This window comes from Wolffia australiana, chromosome 1, assembly GCF_029677425.1.
Source record: "Wolffia australiana isolate 7733 chromosome 1, ASM2967742v1".
NCBI lineage: Eukaryota > Viridiplantae > Streptophyta > Magnoliopsida > Alismatales > Araceae > Wolffia > Wolffia australiana.
In genome coordinates, this window is record NC_135835.1 from 4,441,067 (window position 1) to 4,452,129 (window position 11,063).

At 39.5% G+C, this 11,063-nt stretch overlaps 1 long non-coding RNA gene across 8 annotated transcripts; it reads left to right on the top strand.

Moving 5' to 3' along the window:
* The first annotated feature begins 469 nt into the window (after nt 1-469).
* Nucleotides 470-9,552, top strand: LOC144702656 (uncharacterized). Of its 8 annotated transcripts, XR_013581320.1 has the most exons (5): nt 470-1,593; nt 6,811-6,978; nt 7,229-7,250; nt 7,869-8,302; nt 9,325-9,552. It is a non-coding gene; the product is annotated as an uncharacterized LOC144702656 (long non-coding RNA). The 8 variants fall into 8 exon arrangements; XR_013581315.1 differs by lacking the exon at nt 9,325-9,552 and having other exon boundaries at nt 7,869-8,471; XR_013581323.1 differs by lacking the exon at nt 9,325-9,552 and having other exon boundaries at nt 6,890-6,978; nt 7,869-8,471.
* Nucleotides 9,553-11,063: the final 1,511 nt, after the last annotated feature.

Genomic DNA, 11,063 nt, shown 5'->3' on the forward strand with positions numbered 1-11,063 from the left:
AAAGGCGGAGTCAAATGGGCCCAAGGGAGGTCCATAAGGGGGCGAAGTGATGGTGATGGTGCACGCCATCTTGAACCATCTTGAACTATCGTCCGCGCCGCTCGCCACCCTCATCGATAGCTAGGTGAAGATGCTCGTCTAATGCATTTTGAGTTCATCCTCCTTTTTTTATTCGTGTTTTGTGTTTTTTTTCATACTGGTCAGTTTGTTTTCATCGGATGCGCCCGTATGACGTGTTTTCGTCGTCATGGGAGGGGTCAAACTTTTGGACCCCCTCCCTTGCCTTTCCCTTTCTTTTATTTGCTTAATTCCTCCTTTATTGTTGAAAAAGAGGGGCCCATTATATAAGGGCTCCCCTTAGTGGACCTACCCCCTTTCCCATTGCTTTAGAGCCCATTAGGAGCCCATTAATTCCCTTCTTAAGCGAATAGTGGGCGCCCTAATTGACTCAGATTTGTTTTCCTGTGATTTGAGTTGAGTTTGCTTCAGGGCGACAGGTCTCCCCCTCTGCCCCTCATGCACAGGAAGAAGGGAGGGTGAAGAAGGGAAGAAGGGGAATTTGTGGGAAGATCACCCCACCACGCCGGTGGAATTTTCTGAATGCCACAACCTCTCCCTCTAATCTTCCTCCGACGGATAGGTACGCGACGGTAATCCACCGATCGCCTGAGTGGGAATCGCCAACCTCGATCGGTGCCGCGGAATTCGCCGGCGAAGATCATCAATTTGCCGCCTAGTCTACAGATCCGGGCAGGTGAGTGGATCAATTCGGGGCGGACGAGCCCCACCAGATTTGGGCGTCAGAAGGGGAGGACAATGCTCGCCTCCTCTGGCAGCGGTAACTGATCTCTGGCTTTTCCCCTAGCACCGCGCGAGCTGACGAGAGGCGCACAGCCCGGGAGCGCCGGATCTCTGGCCGAGAGCAAATTCTGGCCTAGAATTGCTGACGAGCTCTATGAACATCAGTTGATCAACGGGAGCTTCTCCGTCAACCAACGGACCAGGGAAGAATTGAGCCCAGTGATCGTCGACTCCTGTCCTACATCGCCGCCGTCTAAAGGGCCATTCTGCCATCGACAAATCGACCAGTGTGCGACGACTCGCTGACGCCAATTAACCAGTCCACAAATCGAACGACTGATCCTTCGATGCCATCACCCCCCTACTGTTCAGATCTACGACGTTCAGTCACCGCATCTACCCCGACACTGCGCCAGTCGACACTGGTCAACCGAGTTCGGTCAGATTGATGCCCGTCAACCGGCGTTGGCCAATCACGTGTGGGCTCCCGGATCGTGTCCACTCCTCTACCGACCCGACGGTCCTCCCATGTTGCTGCTGACTGCCATCATGGCCCACGCTCCATCGTTGAGACGAGTCATCGCTCGTGGCTGCCATTGGACTCTGTCTGCACCCGCCCTTAGGGGCGTGCTAGCCGGGTCCCCTCGCCGCTTGAGCTGAAGTCTTGCCACGCGTCGTCCTCCTCTGTCCCTCCTTCACCCTCCGCCAATCACTCTTCGGCTCCTCTCCTCCACACCTGCTCCGGCCGCTGCATCGACGAACAGCCTACGCAATGAGCTGCTGGACGACGAGGTAGGCCCTCTCTCCGGCGCTTGTTATTTTACCTTCTGCAGTATACTTTCGTCTTGATCCCACCGCGCTCGGGCGAGGTAGGTGAGAGAGGAAAGAATTGAGAGAAACTATGAAGCAATTTGAGCGTCTCTACCGGTACGGACAAGTCCGTCCATTACATGTGAGCCCAACAGATAAATTCCGTTTGGTCGTAGTCATCCCCATCGCTCCGACGAGGTTCAAGTGGCCACTGTCACCGTCACTCGGCGACCCTGTCCAAGCTCGGAGCTCAGCGCCTCCCTCGAGTCGTAGCCTGCACGTACGACACGTAGGATGTACCTTGCATTGCATCATAGTTACATCAACACATTAGGGTTTTGTCCGTTGGACGAAGACACCATCGACGTTCAATGCCACTATCTATTTCGCTACTGAACCATCATACTCGGTGCCGAGCGGACGACATCCTCGACGACGTCCGGCATCAGGAAGAAGTAGTCTATTAAGGGGCCCTTATATAAGGGGCCCCTATTACAACAGAATAAAAGAAAAGAAAACATAAAAGAAAAAGGGTAAGGGACACGTGACAAGATGGATACAATAGGACACGATGAAAATGACTAGACGAGACCAAAAACACAAACGTGACTAAACGAAGAGGGCGAAAAGATATGGGTGTGATTTCACACGGGATATTTGAATCCGAGTGTCTTGATTGATGCCTTCGCATGCCGGTCGGGCGTAATGCTAACTGACGGGCCGTCGATGATGAGAATGACAGTGTTGAAGACGTCTCTGAGGGAACAAGCTGGCGTGCTCCATCATAAACCTTGGGTTTTTGCACAAATGTCCCCATAAGAATGCACGGAATTTCATTTTGGTATAATCTGAATTCCTTTATGCTGGGTAATGTGGATGTTATCTTAGGAGTACCATGGTTGAGAACATTGGGTTGGTTTCATTGTAACTATCACCATCTGATGATGAAGATCATGTGTCAAGACCAGATCATAACAATTCAAGCAGACCCAAAGTTGAATGGGTATCTATTTTCCATATTTGAGAACGAACAAAATCATATGGAATGGATAAATTTGATAGAGAAAATTGACTGGATCAACAGGAGGCACCTGGCTTTGACATCAGAGGTATATTTGTTTACCCCTGAATTTTTCATTCAACAGCTTAACGATTATTTTTTATGTGGTTTTCTAACAACTCAATACCCTACAACCCCCCATAGAGAGTGTGATCACAAGATACAGAAATTAGACCATATCAATATTCCAATACTCAAAAAAATATCTTGGAACGTCTGACACAAGATCTACTCGACATCCAAATCATACAACCCTCCAACAGTTGCTTCTCAAGTCCAGCACTATTAATTAAAAAGAAGGATAGAAGCCATAGATTATGTATTGACTATAGAGCACTCAACAAATTGATTGTTCCAAACTGCTTTCTGATTCCCATTGTAGATGAATTGTTGGAAGAATTAAATGGTATGACATTTTTTCCAAACTAGATCTCTGCTCGGGGTATTACCAATTAAGGATGCAATCTTCGGACGTATATAGAACTGCTTTCAAGACACACCAAGGACATTATGAATTTGATGTAATGCCTTTCAGATTTTCAAATGCACCAGCCACATTTCAATCCCTGAAAGCTCATCTCAAACGATTTTTTGTGGTATTTTTTTATGATATATTGTTATACAGCAAAGACTATGCTCTACATGAACAGCATTTGTCAAGAATTTTGAATATACTGGCCGAAAATCATCCTCATATAAAGCCAGAGAAATGTCAGTTGGGCCGAACCATTATTTAGTATTTGGGGCAATGTGATATTAGCTGAAGGCGTATCGACTGATCCTACCAAAATCGAAGCCATATCACGGTGGAAAATCCATACAACCCTCAAGCAATTAAGAGGATTTCTTGGATTATCTGGGTATGACAGATGATTTGTATCTGGATACGCAGCGTTGGCAAAATCTCTTAGAGTACTGCTCAAGAATAACTCCTTTAATTGGTCTGAAGAGCCAGTAAAAGCTCTTAAAAAATCTGAAGACATCATTAACAACTACTCCTATACTTCAAGTATCAGATTTCTCATTACCCTTTTCAGCAGAAACAGATGCATCTGGGCAACTTGTGGGAGCTGTGCTACTACAAAAATCTCTTCCTATTACATACTTTATCTAGGTAACTTCGCCAAATTCCAAATTCAAATCCGAATATGAGAGGGAGTTAGTGGCAGTAGTTTGGGCAGTCCAAAAGTGGAAGCACTATCTCATATTTATATTTTCACCTATCAGTTTGCAGGTTTTATCAGATCAGAAAGATATTCCTCTGCACTATCAAAAGTGGTTATTTAAATTACTGGGGTTCAAATTTGAAATTCATTACAAAAAAGGGAAGAGGTGTATTGTAGCAGATGCCCTATCCCATTCTATTTCAAAAGTAGAAGATGGAAGTTGTAATTCCACGACAATTACTCATTGGCTGGAGAAAGATACTATCTATCAAGAAATTATAGCCAATCCCAGGCTGGCTAAAATTAAGGCATCTGTATCAATGACACCATTGGACCTTCCAAATTATTCCATCAACCAAGGTCTCCTATGCTACAAGATCTGCATTATGTTAATGGCAGAATCCTCCTTGATTCATCTAGTTTTGAAGGAGTTCCATTACTCCAGAATGGGATGACACATAGGATTCCAAAGGACATATAAATCAATATCCCAACAACTATTTTGGAGAGGCATGAAGAAAACCGTAAAGAGGTACATCAATCAATGCTCTATATGTCAACGCCACAAATTAGCTACTCTATCGCCAGCTGGGTTGTTACAAACATTACCTATACCAAGCCAAGTATGGTAGGGCATTACAATGGATTTTATCGAGGGTCTACCTAGCTCTAACGGGCTTAACTCAGTCATGGTCATTGTGGATAGACAGAGAAAATATGCACATTACTTTGAAGTAAATCATCATTTTTCTGCCAAGAGTATTACTGAATTATTTGTCAGAGAATTTGAGAAACTACATGGGGTGCCAAATTCAATCATCTCTGATAGAGGTATTTTAGTCACAAGACACTTCTGGAAAAATCTGCATAAGTTACAAGGAACACGGTTGAAATTTACTTCCTCCTACCACCCTGAAGCGGATGGTCAGACCAAGGTTACTAACCGAGGATTAGAATGCTACTTTGTTTCTCAACTTAAAATCCAAAGGAATGGACCCAGTGGCTCCATTGGGCTGAATGCAACTATAACATCTCTTTCCACACATCAATCAAAATGTCCCCATTTAAAGTAGTGTATGGGAAAGAACCACTTTCTCTACTTTGATATAGTTCACCCCTATCTCTATTCGTCTCAATCAGTTTTATTTTTCAAGAAAGGAATGCCATGATTACTACTCTGAAAACAAATATAGAAAAGGCCCAGTCCAGAATTAAGATTCAAGCTGAAAAACATAAAAGAGATGAAACATTCGTAGAAGAAGATATGGTGTTCCTCAAAAGAGCATATCGAATGAAGTCACTCGCCAAAAGAGCATTTGAAAAATTGGGGCGTAAATACTTTGGCCCACTCAAAATCCTGAAAAAATTGATATTCTGGCCTATTGTTTACCATATCATTCAACATTACATCCATTTTTCCATGCATCACAACTTGAACGCGCATTGGGACTTACTAATCCTCCTCAATCTCTCCCCCCCTTTCTAACTTCAGAATGGGAATGGCAGGTTACACCAGAAGATATCCATCAGGTACGACGCACGGCATACCCTTCTGACATCCAAAACGACGTGGGAGAATGCAGAACTCCTAGACAAGACCTTCACTTAATTTAAGCTCGAGGACAAGCTTACACTACATGGGGGGAGTATTGATACGCAAAATTTCTTCTCGAAGAAATACCAAAGGAAGAAACGTAGGCAGATGTGAGTTGACTCAGAGTTGACTAAGCACGTGGGATTTCTGGCATAAAAAGGGAAGCGGGCAACCAGAGGATCATCTTTCTGGAATTCAGTTGCCAGGAGTGGCCAAGGCTGGGACGCATGATTGGGCCTTCCATCTAGAGTGGAAGAAATGAGGAGTCCTCCATGGACCCTACTTGATTCTTTAGTTGATCTCTTTGTCCACCTTTAATTCTTCTTCTGTCATGGAGCAAGGAATCTCATGACACTACTATCAATCAACATTGCCATTTTACTTCGCTTTGCGGATCTATATATCAACCACATAACATAATAAGATTGTGGACGGATATCACAATCAAGATCATAAATCAAGAAATGATATGATCCACACAAAAAACTGAAAAGGTGTTCTTCTTATCTTTGCGAGAGGTAAAGATCAAACAATTCTATTCAATACCAGATAGATTGAAATAGTTTCACAAACCAATACAGTGTAGCTTACAACAGAGATGGATAAAAGGTACCAAACAAGGATCGAGAGATCCCTCTTCTGGGTGCAGGCTTGTCCTACTCTCTAGGCCTTCCCCGTGCTTCTTGACGTGACCAGACACTTCTTGCCAAATTTGTACATGTAGGTCTATAAACCTACATGGGCGCAGGCTTATTGGGTTGTTGACCCTCTTGGACCTCTTGAGCTGACGTGGACCTGGATTTCTGGTTAAATTGTCGCCTTTTGTATTTTCTTGAAAAGAGCATATCAATACTTCCTCTATGGACTTTGAGCTTGTCCTCAAGCTTAAATTGAGTACAAAAGCATTGAAGTAATAGTGATTCCTCTAATTAGTTTGCATTGCGGCGGATTTAACCACTTCACTAGCAAGTCTTTCTTTGCATCTTCCTGTGCAATGAAAATAGTAAGTGCTTGTTGGTATTTGCGTCCTAGTAAATGATTGTCATTGAAGTGATTACACCATTTCTTCTCTTTTATAAAATGAACTTCATGAATCAAGCACATTTTCTTTTCCCTCTATAGCTTTGTCAAATATTCAGTGGATGCTGATGCTGAAAACTTTGGATAGTTGAGTACAATAGGTTGTGCACTCATGAGTCCAAAATGATAGTAATAAATATGTGCATTTCTAGCTAATTTATCTGCTTATTTATCTTTATCTGCATATATTATCAACATTTATATTATGTTTTGAAAAATCATGAATAAAATCATCTTTTTCTAATTTTGAGTTAATTATTGTCATTTGTGAGACTAACCCCACTATAAGCTCCATTAAGCCCACTATGAGAGGCATCTTGGGCCAAAGAAAGGAGGGGAAGGGAAACGTCCAGTCATGAATATTTATGATCATTTAAGGTGCTTGGATGCTGATTGGAGGACACCCTTGGACGTGGATCCAATCTAGAGAAGAAGATCCAGCCATTCATTCCATATATCATCCAAGGGTAAAGACTTAAAGATACCACCTTTCATGCTTATTAAGGAAAGAATTCTCGAACATCTCATAACCTGCAGATTATAATGTTTAATTGGTGAATATTTCAGTATATTTATATTTTTTAATGGCTATATTTGCATGTTATCATATATAAATGAAGATAAATAACTTACACTTTGATTTTATTATTGTTTCTAATTTTTTTATTTTGTTACTTGATATTTAACCTCATTTCATTGAAGAAATATTTTTTTCAGGGCCTTAAATAATCGGCTAAAGGTTGGTAAGATCTTTCCTAATTTTTCTAGAATTGTTCCATATTTTTTCATAATTTTCTGCCCAATATTTAGCCGAGAAATGATTAATATATTATTTATTTGGTATTTTATAATATATTAATATTTATATCACGTGGCATCCACGTCATTCGCCCGAAATTCGGGCAAATAAGTGGATACATATTTTTAATAATAATAAGAGAGAGAAAGATAGCATTATTTGCTCATTATGGCATCGCGCATTGCGATACCATAATAAGCGAATGGTTATCTTAAAAGGCCCCAACGTGGCACGGCCGGCGAGAGAAAGGTACGATTTGTTTTTTTTACTTTAGTTTAAGTTACGTTTTTTCGTGCAATAAATGCACGCGGAGAATCGATCTCTGCGTACATTTATTAAAGGATAAAATTCCTTGTACACTTAATTGGTTAGCTGCGTGCATTTAATGCACACGCTAACCCACACACGTGCACTTATAATAATAAAAGATTCGTTTTTTTAATACGTGCGCAGTCGATTAGCCGCGTGCATATAATGCGCGCGGAAGTCGACACTACATGTATTTAAAAATTAGCGTAAGCTCACCGCTTTACTATTTTTTATTTTTTTTATTTAAAGGGCGCTGACGAGGGCGACATGGCACTTTGTGAGCCACTTAAATGAAATCATCAATCGCCAATGATTGCGCCCGATGGAAGCGCACAACAACGTATCAGAATGCGATCCGAGAAGGGGGAAAACGAGGGAAAAAAAAAGAGCCAACCAATCAGAAAATGCCATTTATGAGATATTTTGAAGAGAGATAATAGATCCAACGGTTGATATTAAACGCCAGTAAAATGGCGATATCTTGAGATCTAGACATCCAATTGAGCTGAAATTTTGAGGGCATGTTTTTCTTTTACCGCTCTATGATCCATACGGTTGGATCTTTAAATAGAGGTTTGGAAAAAGACAACATTTACTTTTGGAAGCTCTCCCCAAAGATTTGGCCAAGAAGGACACAAGAGTTGTTTCTGAAGTTGACAGATCTTGATTCTTCATTCAAAATTGTAAGTTTCTGATTTATATTTTGAACTTCTTCTTGAGAGATTCTAAAACGCCTTGGCATGGACGAAATGTACATGCCCTAGAAGTTGTTTTGAATGAAATTAGCATTGTAATTTGATTTTGATTTGAAATCTGATTTTTAATCTTGAGTTTTAAATAGATTTGGAACAATTCTGCTTTTTTAGATTTTTAAATTAGGGTCGGATTTCACTTTTCCCCCAAATTCTTCACTTTCTCTCCCTAGATTAATTCGTCTATTTTCTCCCTCTAGATTTAAAAATTAATAGTTTGAAAATTTAATTGAATATATAAAAAACCTAAATATAAAATTTCATCCAAAAATTTATCCATCTTGATGCCCAATTTCAAAACCCCCTTCTAGATTATTAAATTCCCAATTTTAATTCATAAAAAATTTCTTAAAATTTAATAATAATTGGGAAATTAGTAATCTGAATTAATCTAATCTTATAATTAAAATTATCCTATATTGAGTGTTTTGACCGAAAATATTTAAAATCAAAATTAAGTTTTTACTTAATTTTGATTAATTAAAAACATAATTAAATATAATTAAGGTTTATTAATTGTAAAATTAATTCATTCTTGAATTTATTTATTTAAAATTGGATAAAAAATTTTGCTTGTTTTCCCCCTTGTGGTTCGACCCGTTGCTTGCTCTATACACAGTATTTTGTGATTAAGGGTATTTATAAATTTTATTGCATATGTCTAAAAGCGCAAACAACGACGTAATTACACATCATTTTTAGGCTTATCAACGTCCCTGGGGTATATTCAAAGGTTTCAATGTTTATTGGAGGACCATAATGAATGTGGATTATGACCCAGAAAAAAAGATCTGGCCATCCAATGTATTAAAAATCCAATGGCTCTCATTTGCTCTCTCTCTCCCTGTATAAACCCGTTCACCCTATTGTAATATTCATCTTGTGTTTCAATCTAAAGTAATGTTTGGTGGCCTAAGTTCAATTGATTCATAGATCCATTCACCTTAGTGCAGTGTCAGGCTAAGCAAGAAGCATCCAGGGCTAAAGAAGCTGGTGGAAAGGAGGAGAAGTCCCTTGGGCCTTGGAGGGTGTGACAAAGAGGTTACCTTCTTATTTCTTGTTTTCACTCTTACCTGTTTGTCTTTGTCTTCTGGTTAGCTTGGAGCAGTTAGCCAACATCCAGACAGTTCCAACGCATCCGACCATAATAAAAAATCCCTTACCATATTATTTTTATAAATATTTTAGATTTCTTTTTTTATATATTTTTATTTAATTCATTATTTATTTTAATAGGTAGTAAAGCCACTTCTAAAATTCATAAAAAATATAATTTATGTGCAAATTCATTAGAATTAACCCTTTCTCCTTGTGAATCGACCCTTACTCTCCCTAGGCTAGTAAGGTTATTATATTTTTTGTTGTTTTAATTCGGATAAACCAACGTCACTAATTAGTGAGGTTAAATCATCACTAATTACCTCTAAAATCTGAGTTATCATGCACTCACTTTATTCTGCATGTTTGAAAAAGATGACAAGGATGATCGGGTATTGGACTGAAAGAATCTTGCTTGATTTCCTTGCGATGAAGAACCGGTTGATTTGCCTTCAAACTTTTCCCAATATATCTCAATGTCAATGTAACCATGTACTGAGAAACTGCCTTCATTTCCTTCTGATGCTCTATTTTCCAAATATTTTTTAAGAAATTATGGCTTTTGGGTAATAAGCTACATCATGTACTGATACGTAGATTCATATCCTTCAATTGCTGAATAATATCGGATAAAAGTTTTGTTGTGTCTGGATGATCGAATGCCTCTTCCTTAATGCCAATCAAGCAATGGAGTTAGATGATTCAAAATTGGTGCTTACGTCAATGTTATACTCACATTCTTTGATGTGGGCTTGCGATAAACGACAAACCACCTGAAAATGTGATTCGCCAGAAAAATAAGGATGTGACGATAATTCTTGAAAATCAAGAAATGGTTATAGTTCACAAATATCTTTCTTGAAAACTTTTCAGCTGATCTATACAAAATCTTCTCAGAAAATAATCTGTACCATTTTTCTTTGTGGTGAGATTTTGCAGGATCAATGCTTTGATACCAAAATAAGGATGAAGTGATGTCAATCCACAATTTTATTACATGATGTAGTTGATGTATAAATCCACAAAGTAAAGTAAAATGGCAATGCCGACTTAATAGTAGTGTCGAGAGATTCCTCACTCAATTTCAGAAGAAGAATTAAAGGTGGACAGAGAGATCAACTAATGAATGAAGTAGGGTTTATGGAGGACTCCTCGTGTCTTTCATTATGGACAGCAGGCCCGACCTTGCTCCCCAGCCTTGGCCACTCCTAGCAACTGAATTCTTGAAAGATGATCCCCTCTGAGTCAACTCACACATGCCTACGTTCCTTCCTTTGATATTGCTTAGAGAAGAAGCCTTGCGTGTCAATTCTATATTTGTTACTGATATCTTACCTGTACTTTTTCTCTATTTATTCACAACTCTACTCATTATTACTTATTTGTATATCATCCAAATTTCTATACAACTCCAATGCCTATTTATACTTTTTCCTTGCAATTTAACCTTCCACTGCCTTCTTCAGTATCACTTCATCCTTATTTTTTTCTATTTTGTAACTAATTCCTCTTAATTATCAGTATGATAACTTTATTCTTTCTAATTCTTCTTCAAACATTAGATCAATCTCTTAAGGCCAGTCCATGTCTAGCA